Genomic DNA, 22,333 nt, shown 5'->3' with positions numbered 1-22,333 from the left:
ACTATTACTATTTTCTAGTACTGTTCATTGATACCATTAATTTCATATTAATAGGACATTAGTCCCAATTTACATATTCATATCATTTTTAATATTTAATTCTCCTTATGAGTATTTTAATTATCATATATAGCATTTTCCCATGAACCTTTCTTTAGGTTCATGTTGATGTGTTATCTTTATCTAGGAATTTGACTAGGTTGGGATGTCTATTTAGTCATAATTCCTCCATAACAATTTCCCCTCTATGTTTAAACTTGAATTTCAGTTTTTGAATCACTGAGTTTGGGGTTATAGAACTCAAGTTATGGTCAAAATACCAAAGGAATAGTATTTTGGGACATTTTCTGGGTTGGCAGTTTCAGTGACCCAACTTTTGCTAACAATTTGAATTGGTTAAAGGCAAAACTGGGTTAAGTAGTCTTCATGAAAAGTGTAGCCCTATGCCTAAACTTTCCATGGGTAAAATTTTAGGTCATTTGGACCACTATAGAGAGAGTTATGACCAAATGAACACGTACTGTTCATTTGGTCATTTTTTGGGTTGGCAGTTTCAGTGACCCAACTTGTGCTAACAATTTGAATTGGTTAAAGGCAAAACTGGGTTAAGTGGTCTTCATGAAAAGTGTAGCCCTATGTCTAAACTTTCCATGGGTAAAATTTTAGGTCATTTGGACCAGTATAGAGAGAGTTATGACCAAATGAACACGTACTGTTCATTTGGTCATTTTCTGGGTTGGCAGTTTCAGTGACCCAATTTATGCTAACAATTTGAATTTGTTAAAGGAAAAACTGGGTTAAGTGGTCTTCATGAAAAGTGTATCCCTATGTCTAAACTTTTCATGGGTAAACTTTTAGGTCATTTGGACCAGTATAGAGAGAGTTATGACCAAATGAACACGTACTGTTTTCAGTGACCCAACTTGTGCTAACAATTTGAATTTGTTAAAGGCAAAACTGGGTTAAGTGGTCTTCATGAAAAGTGTAGCCCTATGTCTAAACTTTCCATGGGTAAAATTTTAGGTCATTTGGACCAGTATAGAGAGAGTTATGACCAAATGAACACGTACTGTTCATTTGGTCATTTTCTGGGTTGGCAGTTTCACTGACACAACTTGTGCTAACAATTTGAATTTGTTAAAGGCAAAACTGGGTTAAGTGGTCTTCATGAAAAGTGTAGCCCTATGTCTAAACTTTCCATGGGTAAAATTTTAGGTCATTTGGACCAGTATAGAGAGAGTTATGACCAAATGAACACGTACTGTTCATTTGGTCATTTTCTGGGTTGGGTGCAGGGAAATCCGAATTTGGGCAGTATTTAGCTCAAGTTTTGGACAGAATTTGGGCATGGTTTCTTCATGGAAAATGGGCTATTTTGGGTCTAGTTTCACCTCCAATTGGCCTCATACCAATTGGTGTCACACAATTTTATTTATGGCCTAAAATGTACACTGCCCTCAACAAACACAACCTGTAGAAAATTAACACTTCCAAAACTCAATCTCCTCCAACTTCCTTACTTCAATTTGCATGCAATACACTTCTATAAGCAACAATCTCATCCCAATAGGTCAATTTCAACATTTTACACAAAGTCCTCAACATTTACACAAACCCTAGTTTTCAAGGTTTCAAATTTACACAAACACTACACAATCAAACACCCAAACATTTCAACTAATTACACATTCTCATGGAATCATTTTTCATCACTTAAAAGCAATAAACTTCAAGTTCCATGGCTGCCAAAAATTCAAGGGTTCTTTCCTCTAGATTTTCTTTTTGTTTAAATGGTATTTATGCTTAGCTAAACATGCTTTTCATGTTTAATAAAGAGAAGAAGAGGGATTAGTGCACTAACCTTACTTGAGCTTCCCAAACCTCAACTTTCTTGCTTCTTATGGGTATCTATGGCTTTCTTATGGAGTGAGGAGTATTTTTTGTGAAGGGTGCTAAAGGTTTTGATGGGTAGAAGCTTGGGAAATCAAGCTTGGAAGCTTGACAACAATGGAGGAAATGAGGGAAAGAGAGAGAGAAGAAATGGAGGAAGAAGATGGAAGTGGGTGGGAGTTTGTCCTCTAGTGCCTATTTATATACATTTTTTTTTTGAATTTTTCCTAAGCCTTTTCTTTTCTTTTCTTTTCCTTTCTTTTCTTTTCTTTTCTTTTCTCTTCTCATTTTCCTAATCTATTTCATAAATTTTAATTAATGTTAATTATTTTATTCTCTAATTTTTTTTTATTTTGACATTTAGGTCAAAATTCACCTTTGGGGGTGAAATGACCAAAATGCCCTTAGTAGTGCATATTGGGTTATTTTTATTATTTTTGTATCAGTTTATAAATTCTCTAAATTTTTCTTTATTTCCTGTAAATTTTTTTCAATATTTTCTTAACATTTATTCCTTCAATTTATGCCTCCTCACTATAGTTTAGGTGTAGTTCCAGACATTTTAACTGTTCGAACAGACATTAGTTGTCGGAACAATAAAATGTATGGACCACCTACGGTGAGGCCGTTACATAAGAGATATGAAATAGTCCATATGAACCTTAATTAATTATATAAACTCTTAAAAGGAAATTAGTTCTTCTTATTTGAATGTTAATAAGTAATTTTTTAAAAATATTTTTCTTAATTATGTTGTAATATCTAGAAAAAAATATTTTTTTAGAAAGGAAAAATTATAAAATATAATTTATAAATTACAAAAAATTCTTCAGGACTATGAGTATCAAGTTTGAATGCCAGTTGAAGCTAATTATAAAAAAATTAATAATAAAATTATATTTATTTTTCCTTATTGAAATAATTTTATAGACTTTATATGTATATTTCAATTTTAAATTAGTACACATATTAAAATTGTTGATCAACTTGGTTTAAATGTAATAAAATTACAAAATATGATAAATTTGAAAGACATGTAAAATTCCTTTTTTTTATATCATTAAGAAATTTTTAAGGTATTTTTTACTTATAATATCTAAATTATATATACACTACTTAATAACATTTTATGGGTTTTTTTTATAAATATTACATCTTTATTTCATTATTTTCAACTGATTGAACTTTGACAAATTTCCCTTTGTGTGTGTGTATATATAAATATATATAAGGTGATAACTTCTCTTTCCATAACTCTATTAGCATCCCCATGCTTGGGCGTGGCATTTGCATGTTGTTCCTGTGTCGATGTTCTAGTAGATAAATGATGCGAGAACCAAAACAACTCTTGGCAATGGATATTTCAGCTTCGCATCAATGAAGAGCGCAACAAAATGTGATATTTAGCGTGAATTGCAAAATCTCGCGAACTATCGAGTCTTTAAACACAAGCAACAATGCACCACTACAATTGAAAGAAAATGCCAACCACTTAGTGCCACAACTCATGTCTCAATGCTATTCGTGCATAAGATAATGCCATGCCCTTTTTCAACACTTAGAGTATCTCAATATTACCAACAAATAGTTGGATTAATGGCGTATAGCTAATCCCAGACAAACTTTACCTATAAAGTCAATGGTTCGAATTTTAGAGCATTCATTATTGAGAGGGCTTGAATACTATCCCAGTTCGAACGTGAGAAATCGTGTACTTAAAAAAAAAAAAGAACTATTAGTATTTAAGCGGAAGAATATTATGCATAATAGAAGCAAGGAAATTATAGATGATAAATCTCGGATTTTAATTAATTATTATTAGGCCTAAAATTGTCATTAAAAATAGGAAATATAACTAATATTAGATCTTAAATGAGTCTAATTTAAGTCCAAGATGAATCCTAAATTGATAAATCTAATTGAATTGATACAGTTCAATTCAATTCAATTTTTCTCTAGTTCTGTTCGATTCCATTCAATCCGTTAAAAATTTTGATTTGTATAACAGAATAACAAAAATACTTCACCTTGATTAAAATATTAAATACAAAAAATGTTAATAATCCAAGAATAGTTGGATCAGGAGACTTGAAATCGAGACCTTCCATTTTTTTGTACTTTTAAAGTAGAGAAAAACAACAAACTACCCTCATTTGCTTAAAAGAATATGATTTAATTTATTTATTTATAAGTAATTAAATATAATCATTTTTTACTTTTAACAAATTTAATTTTAAACTCACATCATTTTACTTCAGGCCTATTGTAACGTCCTCACCAAAGGTAGTCCGTACATTTTACTGTTCTGATGACTAATGTCTGTACGGACAATAAAAATGTCTGGAACTACACTTAAACTATAGTGAGGAGGCATAAATTAATGAAATAAATATTAAAAAAATATAGGAAAAATTTTGAGAAATAAAATAAAATTTAGAGAATTTATTTATTTGGTACAAAAATAATAAAAATAACCCGATATGCACCATGAAAGGCATTTTGGTCATTTCACCCCTAGATGTGAATTTTGACTTAAATGTCAAATTAAAATTTGGAAATAGAATAATTAACATAAATTAATTTTATGAATTTGAAATTGAAAAATGAGAAGAGAAAGAAGAAGAAAAGAAAAGAAAAGAAAAGAAAAGAAAAGAAAAGAAATAGATTTATGAAATTTCAAAAAAAAATATATATAAATAGGCACAAGAGACAAACTCCCACCAACCCATCTTCTTCCTCCATTTCTTCTCTCTCTCCTTGTCTCCCTCATTTCCTCCATTTTTGTTCTTCTTAAAGCTTGATTTTCCAAGCTTTCTACCCATCAAAACCCATAGACCCCTTCACAAAAAAATTTAGCCCACACCATAAGGAAGCTTTAGATACCCATTAGAAGAAGAAAGATTAAAGTTTGAAGTGGGTCACAAGAGGTTAGTGCACTAATCCCTCTTCTTCTCTTTATTAAACATGAAAAGCATGTTTAGCTAAGCATAAATACCATTAAAACAAAAAGAAAATCTAGAGGAAAGAACCCTTGAATTTTTGGCAGCCATGGAACTTGAAATTTATTGTTTTTAAGTGATGAAAAATGGTTCTATGAGAATGTATAATTAGTTGAAATGTTTGGGTGTTTGATTGTGTAGTGTTTGTGTAAATTTGAAACTTTGAAAACTAGGGTTTGTATAAATGTTGAGGACTTTGTGTAAAATGTTGAAATTGATCTATTGGGATGAGATTGTTGCTTATAGAAGTGTATTACATGCAAATTGAAGTAAGGAAGTTGGAGGAGATTGAGTTTTGGAAGTGTCAATTTTCTGCAGGTTGTGTTTGTTGAGGGCAGTGTACATTTTAGGCCATAAATAAAATTGTGTGACCCCAATTGGTATGAGGCCAATTGGAGGTGAAACTAGACCCAAAATAGCCCATTTTCCATGAAGAAACCATGCCCAAATTCTGTCCAAAACTTGACCTAAATACTGCCCAAATTCGGATTTCCCTGCAACCCAACCCAGAAAATGACCAAATGAACAGTACGTGTTCATTTGGTCATAACTCTCTCTATACTGGTCCAAATGACCCAAAATTTTACCAATGGAAAGTTTAGACATAGGGCTACATTTTTCATGAAGACCACTTAACCCAGTTTTGCTTTTAACCAAATCAAACTGTTAGCACAAGTTGAGTCACTAAAACTGCCAACCCAGAAAATGACCAAATGAACAGTACATGTTCATTTGGTCATAACTCTCTCTATAACTTGGTCTCCAAAGCTGCAAATTGAGTGAAACTAGTGCCAAAAGTTTTATAAGACATAGCACAACAATTTTTATGTTTTGACCAAGCTCTAGAAACCATTGCATCCTAGGGAAAATATTAGCCAAAATTAGGAATTGAAATCTGGAAAATGTTAAGTTGAACCCAGAATGCCATTTGATACCCGTGTGTTCATTTGGCCATAACTCCCACTAGGAAATTCCATTTGAGATGTGCCAATATGATCTGGAAACATGATACTTAGGGCTACAATATTGATTAAGACCACTTAACCCAGTTTTGCCTTTAACCAATTCAAATTGTTAGCACAAGTTGGGTCACTGAAACTGCCAACCCAGAAAATGTCCCAAAATGACTATTACTGGTCAAAGTTTATTGACCAGAAATGTAAATTCTGGACAGCTTAGAGGCAAAGGGACCAGTTATGGTATTTTGTCCATAACTTGAGTTCTATAACCTCAAACTCAGTGATTCAAAAACTGAAATTCAAGTTTAAACATAGAGGAGCAATTATTATGAAGGAATTGTGACTAAATAGACATCCTAACCTAGTCAAATTCCTAGATAAATATGACACATCAACATGAACCTAAAGAAAGGTTCATGGGAAAAATGCTATATATGAAAATTAAAATACTCATAAGGATAATTAAATATAAAAAATGATATGAATATGTAAATTGGGACTAATGTCCTATTAATATGAAATTTATGGTACCAATGAACAGTACTAGAAAAATAACAGTGAATAGTGCTAAAATAATTAAAAATGTTTAATTGCCCATAGTATACCTAGACTTATTTATTTAGTTTGGATAAATTGGTATACCAATTAGGGACCACAGATAGCAGTACTGCTTATAGAGCAAATCATGAACTGACAATATATGTCTGGTGTGATTGTTCTACAGGCTATATGCCTACTTTATTTCTGGCTTGACAAGCCGGACAGCGGGTCTCGTGCCCGATACCGCCTCGTGCTCGATGGATGTATCTGGGATAGACATATGGCTGTCTAACCCGTATACTCCCGTGTATCCAGCTTTTATAATTTGTTATAGGTTTCATGGGCATTGATAATAATTAATTAATACTGAATATACAATAAGTAAACAGGAAAGATCCCAATAATGTTAATTGTTTCCAAAGAGCAATAAAAATGTAAAAGACCCAGAAATTATGATTTGTAAATATTAATTCAATTGTTTAATTATTGTTATTATAAATTATGCACCACTAAGCATTATGCTTAGCGCGTTGGTTTTCCATCGCGTAGGTATGGAGATCGCATCAATCGCCGCACAGATGAGTATTCGAGAGAGTTTGATCGGATCTACCACCGATCAGAGTCACCTCATAAGTCTTTTGTATTTTGGTAGGGCCCATGTGTAGACTAGTATTTTGGTTCATTATGTCTAGTCATGATGTATTTACTAGTTTATGATGTATTTTATTTTGGACTTGAAATGAAAACTTATAATTTATTATCTATAAATTTCCATATGAATGCAATAGATGACACTTCATTTTGAGATCTCATAAATAGTTGTGAATGATATGATAAAAGAAAATATGATATGGAAATATGTGAGATGACTATGAATATGTTAACACGTGATAGTGGAACCCGCCAGATGCTAATAAAACAGAGGAGGATCTGTCCGGGTCTCCACAGAAATAAGATATATATATATATAAAAAAAAAAATTTACACATAAATTACCTGATTTAAATGACATTAAAATTTACAATAGACATGACAAGATAAGATAGGATGCTCCGGCACCGAATGTGGCACTTCTTGCTCGGCTATACAATAGACGGGTAAGGGGCGTCACACCTATTTTGTTTAACTATTGGATGCAGCTAATAGTTAATCAGTAATGGTTGTTTCTATTAGCTGATAGCTGATGATAGTTGATTTATATTAATTGTTTGGTAAAACTTTGTCTAGCTGCAGTGGATATATATATATATATATATATATATATTATTGAAATAAATATATAATTATTAATTTATTATGTTTATTTATTTTATTATTCAAACAAATAAATAACTATTTATTTATTATACCATATTTATTTTATTATTGAAAAAGATAAATAAAAATTAAATAATATATAAAAATATGAGTAACATACATTCCTAATAATGTAGAAATATATTAGGAGAAAGGGTACAGCGCATTTTTATCTTAAAACAGCAACAACTGATTGACAACAGTTCTAATTTTACAACTTTTTGAAATGCAGTAATTCAAAGGGTTGAAGAGTACATTTACGAAACTAGTTTAAAGTAATCATTGAAATTTTTATTAATTATCTCAAATCTCTAATCCAAACAATGCTTTTAATTTTAACTATGGTAATAAGAAATTTTAAAAAATTAGAAGCAATCATTTAGCTTTAGTATTTTTTATAATTATTTAAATTAATTACTTTATTTTTACTCTTATTTTTATTTTTTTATTTATAAGATGAGGATCTTCTCATATTTGCTAAAGATAATTATTGATAAAATAAGATATTTTTAATTTTATTAATTTATTTTTTTAATTTTTTAGCTTATAACCAATTAGAGTTTGGAAGATAAAATCTCTATAAATTAATAATAAAAAAATGAGTATATTTTAAAAATTTATAAATAAATTACATATAAAATCATTTAAATTTAATTTTTGTAATTATTTAATGTTTTATTTTTAGTTTGATTTTTAATTGCAAAATGAGGATTATTTTTTTATATATATTATCTATAAGATAAGGATTAAATCTGAAGATAATTGTTGAAGAAGGGATATCTTTGAATAAAAAAATCCCTAATCAACTGGATTAGAATTAGGCGGAGGTCCATTATAAATAAACTCAAACGCAAAATTGTCCCGCTTTTTCCAAACGTAATACCTACGCATCTTTCGTTTTACCTGTTCACCGTCGCGTCGTGGTCTCTCTTTTGTGATCTCCCGATCGATCAACAAGAATACTTCGGAAGCTTGATCGATCTTCTGTGTTCTTTTACATAATAAGGTTTGCAATCTGTTCATCACAATCATTTTAGGGTTTCTTTATCATCATCATCCTTTTATGGATCACCAAGAAGCTATGATCGCCGAGGAATCTGTTGCGATGATGATCAAATCCAGTTTATTTGCTTGTCTTTGGTGGATATTTAGGGTTTCATTCTTAGACTTTCTTTTATTTTCGTTTGCTTTTGCTGGAGGATCGGCGATTGGATTTCAAGATTCTAGATTATAACTAGTTACAGACTACAATTGGTGGATTTTGACAGTGTAGAGATATGAGGATTTGGTTGCCTTATCAGTGTGTGGATATTATATGGTTTATCTGGCTGGATCTTTCTTTACCATTTTTATTAAGGTTTATTGTGGGGAATCAGTTTATTTCTGAAGCGTAAGCATTTGCAAATAAGAGATGAACAGCTTTATATTGGGATCTTTTGCTATGCTTTCTCTGACTCCGATTAGGGTTTTAGTTTTGATCGCGTCAGACAAAACTGAATCGCCAAAGATTGTATGGTTCAACTTGTTCATTCTGCTATCGTGTTTTGTCCTTTTAGCATGGGAGCTGAGGCCGTTCATAGACGACTTGGAGGAGGAGCTGCGCATAGCAACATTGTTTGTCGCTTCTGGATGCGGGGAAAGTGTAATAGAAACCCGTGTAGGTTCATGCACAGAGAATCACTACCTCCTAATGTTTACCGCAGAACCTCTAAGGAATCCAATGTTTTACTGGAGGGACAGTCGATGAGGAGGTCTAGCTACGGCCTAGGCAATTCAATGGCAGGATCTGAAGCTAAAACTGTTCAGAAGAGTTCCAATCATGATGATAAGCATCTGCCTAGGAAGCGCCCCAATCCTAGTAATTCTTTGGCTTCAGCTACTGGAGGTGGTGTGTCTGAATATAAAAGTATTGAGGAGAGCTCCATTTCCTGCACCAGCACAGATTCGGGAAATATGGAGGAGATAGGAGCGTCCAGCAAGTGCTCTGATGCTTCTGAAGATAAAACCGTTAACAAGAGCTCAAATAAGGCGTGTGATTACTGGATGTCAGGCAGTTGTATTAAAGGTGATGGGTGCCAGTTCTTGCATTCATGGTTTCGTGGGGATTGGTTTTCACTGCTGGCAAACCTCAAGGGACACACTCAGGTAATCATTTTGTTGAACTTCTTCTTCTTCTTCCTTTTCTGTTTTTGATGCAGGATCTATTGTGTGTTTACTTTTACATGTAGACAAAATTATGTGCACAATTGCTTAACGTGTAAACCTATGTATGATTGGATGAATTTCATTGATGAGTTTTCTTATGCTAGGCTGTCTGTGGGGTGGCACTTCCTTCAGGATCTGATAAGCTTTATTCAGGAAGCAGTGATGGAACAGTACATGTTTGGGATTGTCATACTGGTCAGTCCACAAGGGTGATAAATCTTGGTGATGAAATTGGGTCTTTAATCAGTGAAGGCCCATGGATATTTGTAGGCTTGCCAAATGTTGTTAAGGTTAGATCATATCTTGCTTGGAGTGCTTTATTGAGCTGGGTTAGTTTCAGCTTTTGAGCTAGGGTGGTTTTGTATGTGATTTTGCAGGCGTGGAACATCGAGACAGCTGCTGACTATAATCTTAATGGACCAGTTGGGCAAGTTTATGCTATGACTGTTTCTTCTGATACGCTTTTTGCGGGGCACAGGTAATGGTGGAACAAGAAGGTTCTTTCTTTTTCTTCTAATAATTGTTGCATGATGTGGAAGTTTAGAGTTGATGCATTATTTTTTGGTGCAACGTTATTATTTGCCCTTCTTAAATTTAATTGTAAGGCACTGATGTAGGGCACCATTTGTTGGAATGTTCGTGTTTAATTGTTATACTGCACATTTGATCTTAAAAAATGAAGTATTCCGATCCTTTTCTTTTTTGGGTTTGTAGGATGGTTCCATTTTGGCATGGAAAGGGAGTACAGAAAACCCAAATCCTTTTGAACATGCCACATCTTTGAAAGGCCATACTGGTGCTGTGATATGCTTAACTATTGGAAGGGATTGGCTTTACTCTGGTTCCATGGACAGTACAATAAGGGTAATTTTTGTAACCTTACTGTTTAGCTTTGATACTGGTATTTTACACCAATTTCTATATTCTTTTTTTATTTTTGGTTGAACAGAAGAAAGAGGGGGGGAGACACATTTGGTGCAGTGGTTTAGCCCTACACCTTGCTAAACATGGGATTAAACACTCTCTAGCACTTGTATTAAGGCAGTGAATTGTATTATTTAAACTTTTGAAGCCCACATACGTATCTTGTCGGTGTTCAATTCACAGAAGTTCTGAGGCGCCATAATTTTTTTTTTCGTTTTTAATTGAATTTGTATATTAATAGTGCATCCTAGCGATATTTGGAAGCAATTTTATTTCTTATAGTGGTTATTCTTCATGTTCTCTTCCCATATCTAATATCTAAATAGTTCATAGGATTTTATTATTATTATTATTATTATTATTATTATTATTATTATTATTATTATTATTATTTTCCCTTTTTAATTCTTCTTTTGCATGAGAAGGATATTTTTGTTTTTATGTGTCCCCTCTCATACTCTTTTTTTTTTTTTGCCCAGGCGTGGGAACTCGATACTTTACAGTGTATTCACACGCTGAATGGTCATGTCGATGCTGTGATGTCCCTTATATGCTGGGATGAGTATTTGTTGTCTTGTTCATTAGACCGGACAATAAAAGTGCAGGCCTCTACAAAAGAGGGCAACATAGAGGTGATCTATACACATGAGAAGGAGCATGTAAGTTGAATAATCTCCAATTTTCAAGTGCATGTTGTTGTGCGTTTTGAAGTATGAACTTTTTGTTTCTCGGAACTTGGGGTTGGATTTCTTTGAACCAAACATATGTTATTACCTTATAGATGGTCTTATGGAATGTGTTTCATAGTTTTTATTTATGCTTTTGTTGGATGAGAATTTTTTTAACTGTGCAACGACTTGACTGATGGACGACAAAATTGTATGTAATAGGGTGCTATTGCTTTGTTCGGGATGCATGATGTAGAAGACAAACCGGTTTTATTTTGCTCTTGCAACGACAACTCTATTTACCTATATGATCTACCATCGTAAGTACACTAAATAACCAATAGTAATCTACTTGTGGTTAACAAATCTTTTAGTTTCGGCATTAACTTACAAAAATTATCATTTTCTTTTTCAGATTCAACGAGAGGGGCAGGATTTTTTCGAAGGGAGAAGTAAAAACGATCGAGACAGGTCCTGGTGGTCTTTTTTTCACTGGTGATGGAACAGGATTGCTTAATGTTTGGAAGTTGGCTGAATCACATGGAAGAGTTCTACAAGTAGCATAGTATCTATGTACTTTGTACTCAGTTCTTAAATAGAGATTAACTTGAGAACTACGTGGACCTGATCCTCCTCCTTAGGAGGTGCGTAGGCGACCTTAGTGCGGTCCAAATTTTATTTTCTTAATTTCAATGTTTTCTTTTTGGTTCTTTTTTTTTTCTTATTGCTGCCAAATAAAATATCATATTGCTGCCTTTTATGTTGATTTTACTTTCATTCACTTTTTAGTATTTTATCATTTTTATCACAAAATGAGTAATTGTTTTTTGGTATTTTGTTTAGTATTAGTGATTCAAAATAGGAGAATTTGTTATTAATACTAAGAGAATGAATTTCTTAAAGAAAAGAAAAACCATAGTAGTAAGAATTGCACAGTTTGTAAATAATGATTACACTCAACCTAATTATTATCTCAAATTACCTTATTTAGAGGATTATTACTGCCTCTCGGTATGAATAGAATCAAAGATGAGTACAAATTGGAGGAAACACTAATTAAACAAGGCTGACAGGCATACTGTGATTTGTCTATCTTGGAGCCAAATTAATTGGCCAAAACTGTTAGCCTTCTGCCTTATGCATTCATGTTACTATCCAATAGTCTAAGACTAGTCAATTGCAGCTTTGTTGTCATCTCCTTTAATTGTAGATATCTGTGCTTAATAATTTGGTATAATATGAAAACTTTGCTGCTCACCCTTGTTCAGTATGATGCAGATTTTTAAATGATTAATTAAGAAATATAAATCTAATTGTTTATTACAGCAGAGCCTTACTATAATTAATTTTTATTTTTTTATTAAAATAGATATAATTTAGAAATTTATATTACAAGTTAAAAATTATATTGTCTTATAAGTATTTGTTGTTTTATTTTTATTTGTTAAATTATTAATTAGCTTAATATTAAAATGTTGTTTGTTTAATGTTAGATTCTATATTTTATATATTATTAAATTTATGTGTGATTAAAATTAATGTGTAAATTTCATGTTATATATTATTTTATAAAAATAAAAAGCATTGAATCATATCAAAACATATTAAATAAGTTATATTGTATCGTTTAAAATTGTACTAAATAGATCATATCATGTTAAAATAATTCAATATAACTTAATGTTAATTGTGTTGTATCTTGTAATATATATATTTAAAAAGTCACGTTAGTGTTTAATTGTGGCGTGTTTGTATATATTGATCCTTAATCGTATTTGTATCGCTTTCATATCAATACGAACATAATCCACCAACAATGATTGCCACCAATACTAAATTCAAATTTATGAATTAACTTATTTATTTATTATTTTAATTTTTTTTTAAGAAATTGAAAGAGTAAAAATTCGAATATGAATTTGCTAGTGAATAATATTCCTTCGGCCACTCAACTAACACCAAACTAAATAATTAAATCATTTTACATTAAAAATATGAACAGATTTGTAGTTATAATTAAATGCCCTTATAAATTACCCAATTATCTAACATATTGAACTCAAAAATCCTATTTAGTTATATGTATTTAATGAAAAGATAAAGGATTGATACAAAAGCAAAACAATCACTAATTTGTATAATAATTTTCTAAGGCACCTTTAGTGTTTGTAGAGGGAGATTTAAATGTAAAAATTGGGAATGAGATTTTAAATATTTTAAATATTTCATGCAAATTTTATCTATATGGTGAAAATTTTGAATTTTGACATCGCTATTATTCGAGGACTTTATTTAATGTTCACCCTTAATCTAAGTGTGGATTAGCTCCATTTGCATAAGAGGGTGAAACACCACGTGTTTCAAATTATTTTTGGAAACTTATTAATAAATTATTAATTAAATTATTTTATACAAGATTTTTTTATATTTTATCAATTGTCATTCTAAATCAATATTGCTTATTTAAAAAAATATTAATTTAATTTTTGAATTAAAATTAAAATTTATTCAATTTATCTACTCATATGAGTCATTCGATTGACCTTTAATTAAGTTTTTAATTTTTTAAAATTATCTAAATTTAAATTATTTTAAGTTATATTTAAATTAAAATAAATTGCAAATGTTTTGGACGGAGAGAATTAAAGGATTAAATAATAACTGTAATGGGCACAAATAAAACGATAAATATAATAATAATAATAATAATAATAATAATAATAATAATAATAATAATAATAGTAATAATAATAATAATTAATTTAATTCAATTATATTAGAGTTGTCTCTAAAATTTATAAGATCTCTAAAATAATAACAATAATAATGATACACACTAAATCTAAATAAAATGGTAAAAATAGGAAGAAGAACACTTATCCTAATTAAGAATCTCATTCCTTTTCTAGTAATTTTCTTGTCCTTCCTCGTCAAATTGATAATATTAAGTTCTTTAATCCAAGAATAGGAAAAAAATTAAGCTATTTTTATATTTAAAAATTTTCAGAAATAAAAAAGATATGAAGTATTAAAGATAAAATAATTATTTATTTAAAAATTATTCTTAATAAAAAATAAATTTTATTTTCTTAATTTAAAAAAATCAAAATAAAGTTTAAAAGGATAAATAATTTATTTATTTATTTAATTCATTTAACTTTAATTATAATTTAAATTTAAATTTTTACCCTTTTTGAAAACTACTATAACATTATTAATCAAAAAGTCCACCCATCACATTCTCTCTCTCTCTCTCACTTCTTTTTTTTTTCAATTTTACTAAGAGTCTGGTTGACATTATTATTGAAACTGTGCTGAAAAAAAAAACTTTTAAAAATATATTAATTAAAGTGTATTAAAAAACAATTTAAAATTAAATTTGATAAGTTTTAATTATAAGAATATTAAAATAATAAAATAATTTTTATCAAATTGCTTTTTCAACACCAATTAAAATAGTACTTTTTTTTTAAATTCAGTTTTGACCCCCAACCTTAATGTTAAACAAATACTAAATAATTCTTTGAACTAAATCTTTTCACCTAATGGTTTCTATTTCATATTTCTTCTTTTATCTCTTTCTCCAAATGAATTGTAAATTAATGTGGATTAAGAAGCTTTGAGCACACAATGTAAAAACTAAGATGGTTAATTTACTTAATGTAATGATAATAACAAGAAAAAAAAAACATATTTTTAGCATTTTTAGTAATATTTAAATTAACTAATATGTTGAAATTTGAAAGTATGATCACATAAAAGTTTGCATGCAATGTTAAAATAATTCAAAATTATTAGAATGACATATTAAGTTTGTAACGGCCCGGCCCACTAGTGATATTGTCCGCTCTGGGCAGAAGCCCTCACGGTTTTAAAACGCGTCACTAGGGGTTACGAACTGTCAACTATGAACCCAGCATCTCTCCCGTGTTTGGTCGATGTGGGATTTGCCTAGGGTGTTACAATCCACCCCCCTTATGGGACTCAGCGTCCTCGCTGAGGTTTGCCCCACCATCGTTCAAGGTTGCACGCGGAGCTGCTCTGATACCAAATGTAACGGTCCGGCCCACTAGTGATATTGTCCGCTATGGGCAGAAGCCCTCACGGTTTTAAAACGTGTCACTAGGGGTTACGAACTGTCAACTTATGAACCCAGCATCTCTCCCGTGTTTTGTCGATGTGGGATTTGCCTAGGGTGTTACAAAGTTTAACAAGACAAAGTGATAAACAAATATGAACTCAAAATTATTAATTCGTATATTTTTATTATGTCTGTTTAAACGTTTATATTTTGTAATCCTAAGTACATGTGCTCTTTAGATTAAAAAAAAAAAAAAGATGACAATGGATAGAATTAGGGTTTAGAAGGATCAAAACTATAAAAATCCATAAAAATAGCTTCATTGGAATTTGGATGTAGGCCAAGGCTTAAAACTCGTGCAACTTGGCCCAAGGTGTAGGGCCCTCAAGGCTCCTAAAGAGCTAAGAAAGCCTTGGCCCAACTCAATAGTCATGGCTCTTGGCTGCCCATTTGGTCAAGATAGTGAGAGAGAGTGAGCGTAAATACTACCTTAACCTTTTGGGTAGTCACACACCAACTTAGGAAAAGAATAATACTATTTAAAATATATAAAAAAACATGAATTTTAAAGATCCTTTCATTGAAAATATAGAGAAGAAAGGGAAAGAAAACCACTATTTTTTGAAGGTGATCTTTTTCCTTTTTTGAGGAGAAGATCAATTTTCTATTTAATTTCTTCCTTATATAAATCCTAACTTACACCTATTCTATCTCCTTTTTCTTTTCTTATAAAAACACTTTCTACAATTGCCCTTATTCTCCTAAATCTCCCCTAAGACTCCTTAGCCACTAACCACACACATATTCATACCCACATTTGACCTTACTGATTGAGAAAGAGAGGTAAGTTTGGTGTTCATTCGGCCATCCATATTCCATAGACATGTATAAGTTTGGTATTACTTACTTTTATTCTAAATATATAGTAATGTGCATGTATGTGTATATATCTAGACCTCTTATTAACAAAATGCTCATTATTATGCTTCAGAGTGTGAGGGCATAGAAACAACTCACTCTCAATCGAAGATCGAACCTAATTCTTTCTCCTAGAAAAATATATACCATTATCAAAAACAATACTTTGCATGTATGAGTTAATGTAACTAATAAATAACTAAAATTTATTATTTTAATTTACGAACCCATTTTAAATGTTGTAACTGTTTGTGTGTTATAGACATATCTATTCATTAATACACACATCTACTTGTTAACAAATATATGTTCATAATTTAATTATAAAATTAAAATAAAATAATTATTTTATTTTACACACATACATGCTAAGTGCTATCATAGCATTATACATATTTATATATATATATATATATATATATATATATATATATATATAATTCTATATATTTAACTTTTTTTTTTCACTTCCTTCCTTTCTTATATTTTAATAATGTGGAATTTCTTTCTCTCTCTCTACTAACTAACATATAGGTTATTTATAACAATCCCTCACTTAGCTTGTAATGCTAGATTTCAGTGTTTTATTCACAATGAAAAGTATCTTTTGATTTAAACTTTTCATTAATGTAAGACTTTCAAAGTTCTAAAGAAATCGTGGTGGCCTTAGCTTAAACTTATATTCATATTAAATAGAACCATAAATACTACACACATGAACCGATTAGTTTGAATCAAATGTTCACTAGAATTTTAGCACTTCCTATATTCGTATAAGTAAAGTTTCCTTTGTAATAATATTAAACTTCATTAAGAATATAAATATTCATCCTCATTCTATTAACTTAATACACTAAGTACTTAATTACAATATTTACTAATAACTTGTTGTTATCTTTAAACTTTATTTAGTAATTATACTATAAAGTAGAGATCTCATCACTTGTAAATTTAATGGAATATTCTTAATCTTAATCCACCACATGTACTTTTGGTCATATCTCGTGAGAGCCCTTTTATTAAAGGATCTACTAGATTATTATAAGATTTAATATAAACAATAGTAATAACATCATTAGAGACTAATTATCTTACATATTCATGTCTATCACAATATAAAGAAATATATGGCATCAATTGTGGCTACTACTTAATATCTGATAACAAGTTTCTTCAGTCGTTCTGCTTCTTTACCTGTAGTTGCCAAAGCTATAAACTCGGATTCTATCGTAGAATGAGTTATATAAGTTTATTTCTTTGAAACCCAAGAAACAACACCTCTACCAACGGTGAATACTCAACTAGAGGTTGACTTATTATCATTAACACTAGACATCTAACTAGCATATGTATAACCTTCTAGCACAATTTGAAATTTTTATGAATTGAAGTGTTATTATGAATTAATAAGTCAAAGAAATAAGTTTAAATAAGCAAATTAAAAACCAAGGTGAAAACCGGCGTTAGGGACTTATCGTGCATTATGGAAAAGATGAACAAAAATCCGGTAAGAGCAAGATTGGTCAATTAGATTTAAAAGTCAAATATTGACCAAAAATGAGATTAATTAAGTTAATGAAGTTGGATTAATTTAATTAATCATGATTATGGAAATTAAACATAATTAAATAAAAAGTCAAACCTAATGATTAGGAATTTCACCATATTTACTAGTTTACCATTCACCATATTTACAAGTTTGCCATTAGGGAATTAAAATAATATAAATATCTAGTATTAGAGACAAATCATTACCATCTTCTTCTCATCATGTTGGCCAAACCCTCCTCTTACCCTATCCACCATTTTTTCTTTCTTTCAAGCCTGAAATCCCACCACTTTCTCAACATTCATCACTCCAAATAGCATAATTAAGCTTCAATTTGGTGAGAGCAGATCATATAAGCAAGAAATTTCAAGGATTTAGGAGGGTTACCAAGAAATCAAATTGGGGAAAAACTCAAGGTAAGGGAGAATTGAGCTTAGCATGCATGAATTCATGTTATCATGTTATAATCATGGCATAAGTGTGATTTGTGATGAGATTGTGATGAGAACTTTTCAAATTCTTGAAGAAGGAAATCCGGTCCAAGCTCACAAGGAGCTAAGAGAGGACCATAAGGTCGATTAGAGGTGATATTGAAGAGCCAAACAAGGATTAGAGGCTTAATTTATGGTATGTGCACTCCTAATACCTTAATTTTCTCCTTAAGTTGTTACTTAGGGTTCCACTCCAATTAGGAGTTTTGGCTAAATTGAATATAAATGTCTAATTTTTATGTGGAAAAATAATACTTAGTGTGTATAAATGATATTGTGCTCATTGGGAATTATGTTGCTTTGTATATGTTGAAGTATGCATTGTGAATAGGCATGTAAAGCAATCTAGCCGAATTTGACCTGACTTGACTTTATAATCTATATCTTGAGTTTTATGATTCCAAATGACTTGAAACTTATGCCAAATTAAAGCTAAGACATAAGGCTAAAACTTTCATGAAGGAAGCCTGGTTAAAAATTATGTATAAATAACCTTAACATTTATTAGAAAATAGGGCACAAAATCTAGAACCTATGAGCAGTGCACCCTAAACGATCAGAGTAAATTGGTCTAACTCACCATAGGAAACTCCAAATGAGGTGATTCTTGATTTGTTGAAAAGCTAAGATATAAAGGAACAACTTTCCTGAAGAACAAAATGACAAATTCTGATCGAAACCAGTTCAAATTTAAACTCCAAAAACTTTCCAAAACCTGTCTTGCAATTAGTAAAATAGTGCATCTGAACATATCCTGTTTATTTAGACATAACTCACTGTATAAAATTCCAAATGAGGTGAATCTTACCTTTTTGGAAAACTAAGACACAGAGGAACAACTTTCATGGAGACCAATTTGACAAATTATGATTGAAACTTGACTGAAATTGAATTATAAAATCTGTCCAGAAACTGCCTTGTATTTTGGAAGTAAAAGGCAGATATGACCAGATCCTACTTATTTGGTCATAACTTGTGATCGATAAATCAAAATCAAGTGGTTCAAAAATCAAATGAAAGTTAAGACATAAATCTAAAACTCTTATGAAGAAAGCATAACTTAATTCTTGCATTTACTTAGTCCAATTTCTAATAGAAATGATACAGAAACTGTGAATTTAATAGGTTATAAACATTATTTTAACAGGTGAATTGTTAAAATTTAGAGGAAACTCTTACAGTTTCTCTATTTAACAAAAGCAGATAAATTAATTATAAATAAATTGATAAAAAAATAAGGAAAATAAATAATGTCACAGAGATAGATACTCCATGCACCGAATGTAACATCTCCTCTCGGTTTCACTGTAGACTGGGAAAAGGGGTGTTACATGGCGCCATGGTCTAGTTCGGAATCGGAACTGAACTAAAACTGAACCGGTTAAACCCAAACCAAAACTGATTAAAATCGAAACTGTTGTTAAATCTAACCTAAATCATTTCTCCATGGTTTGATTCAGGTTCAAGATATTGTAAAACTATTAAACCATCAATTCGATTCCGTTTGAAACCAGCGGTTCAGAATAGAATTGGCAGTTCAATTTAAACCTGCACACTGCAGGGCTGCAGGCTGGACCTAGTCCTACCTCCTGAACTAGGCCCAACAGTCCTATTTCCCAACCCCACTCGGCGCGCTCTCTGCAATTGTCGTTCATAAATCATAGGTCGTTTCCTTATTTAAAAAAAAAAATTCCAATCATTTATTTATTTTTCAACTTTAAATAGTTTACATTTTTTTTAAATTTCAAACGGTAAAAATTGTTGCCGTTATATTTTTTTTTATTTTTATTATAAATTTACTCTTTAGTCCCTAATAACAGTAAAAAAAAAAGTTAATTTTTAGGGATAATTTTGGAAATAAAAAAATTTATAAAAACTTTATAAATACCCCAACTTACCCCCTTAATTCATTCACACAACACTTAAATTCTCTCAAATCTCTCAAATTCTCTACAAAATTATTCTCAAATATCTCTTTATTTATCAATATTCTCTAAATTTCTACACTTGATTTTTTAATACACTCATAAAAATTTCTAATACCCCATTATTTTACTCAATAACTCTATTATTATTTTTTTTATACTATCATTAAAATTTAATATTTTCTCTATTACTCTATTTTTTGATATCCTCATAAAAATTTCTACTACATCTATTTTTTTATTTAATATTCTACACTTTTTTTTTCAAATTTCTATACCTTCTATTTTTTGTTTTCTTCACAATTTTTTTTTATTTTCAAATTTCATCATAGTATGATGTTGAAGTTCAAGAGTTATTCCAACACACTCAGCAAAGCCAACATCAACAAGCTGAGAAAGATGAGACAAAAAAAGCACTCACGTCTGATATTTTCAAAGTCCACTTTACAAAAAAATGAAGATCTGAAAATACATTTGATTTAATTTGTAACTACTGTGGCCTAGTTTACAAGCTCAAAATGGGAGGTAGATATGGCATATTCAAGAGGCATTTGAAGCAAAAGTATCTAACCAAAATTGGGTATGATAAGTCTCAAACTCAAATAAATTCTAAATCTCAAACTTTATTTCAATATTCTGATTAGAAAAATAAAGAGGAATTAGCAAAAATGGTTTGTATTGAGCATTTATCATTTAATTTTGGTGAAAAACCTGATTTTATTAATTATTGTCAAAATGCTTTAAATCCTAATGCAAAATATATTCTTAGAAATACTTCAAAATGTAATATTTTTTCTTTATTTAGAAAAGGAAAAAAAAAGAAATATATATATATTTATATCGATTTTACTTCCCTTTTTAAAATTTTATCAATTTAAAACTAACTTATTAATATTGATAATAATACTAGTATACTTAGTTAAGAGATATGAAATAGTCCATATGAACCTTAATTAATTATATAAACTCTTAAAAGGAAATTAGTTCTTCTTATTTGAATGTTAATAAGTAATTTTTTAAAAATATTTTTCTTAATTATGTTGTAATATCTAGAAAAAAATATTTTTTTAGAAAGGAAAAATTATAAAATATAATTAATAAATTACAAAAAATTCTTCAGGACTATGAGTATCAAGTTTGAATGCCAGTTGAAGCTAATTATAAAAAAATTAATAATAAAATTATATTTATTTTTCCTTATTGAAATAATTTTATAGACTTTATATGTATATTTCAATTTTAAATTAGTACACATATTAAAATTGTTGATCAACTTGGTTTAAATGTAATAAAATTACAAAATATGATAAATTTGAAAGACATGTAAAATTCCTTTTTTTTTATATCATTAAGAAATTTTTAACGTATTTTTTACTTATAATATCTAAATTATATATACACTACTTAATAACATTTTATGGGTTTTTTTTATAAATATTACATCTTTATTTCATTATTTTCAACTGATTGAACTTTGACAAATTTCCCTTTGTGTGTGTGTATATATAAATATATATAAGGTGATAACTTCTCTTTCCATAACTCTATTAGCATCCCCATGCTTGGGCGTGGCATTTGCATGTTGTTCCTGTGTCGATGTTCTAGTAGATAAATGATGCGAGAACCAAAACAACTCTTGGCAATGGATATTTCAGCTTCGCATCAATGAAGAGCGCAACAAAATGTGATATTTAGCGTGAATTGCAAAATCTCGCAAACTATCGAGTCTTTAAACACAAGCAACAATGCACCACTACAATTGAAAGAAAATGCCAACCACTTAGTGCCACAACTCATGTCTCAATGCTATTCGTGCATAAGATAATGCCATGCCCTTTTTCAACACTTAGAGTATCTCAATATTACCAACAAATAGTTGGATTAATGG

General features: G+C 30.1%; 1 pseudogene; it reads left to right on the top strand.

The window, feature by feature from the left end:
* Positions 1-8,696: 8,696 nt before the first annotated feature.
* On the top strand, positions 8,697-12,121 carry LOC131173273 (zinc finger CCCH domain-containing protein 48-like; annotated as a pseudogene).
* Positions 12,122-22,333: the final 10,212 nt, after the last annotated feature.

This window comes from Hevea brasiliensis, chromosome 14 (assembly GCF_030052815.1).
Source record: "Hevea brasiliensis isolate MT/VB/25A 57/8 chromosome 14, ASM3005281v1, whole genome shotgun sequence".
In the NCBI taxonomy this organism is placed as follows: domain Eukaryota; kingdom Viridiplantae; phylum Streptophyta; class Magnoliopsida; order Malpighiales; family Euphorbiaceae; genus Hevea; species Hevea brasiliensis.
Note: the sequence above shows the minus strand (reverse complement) of the source record. Positions and strands in the feature narration are given on the sequence as shown.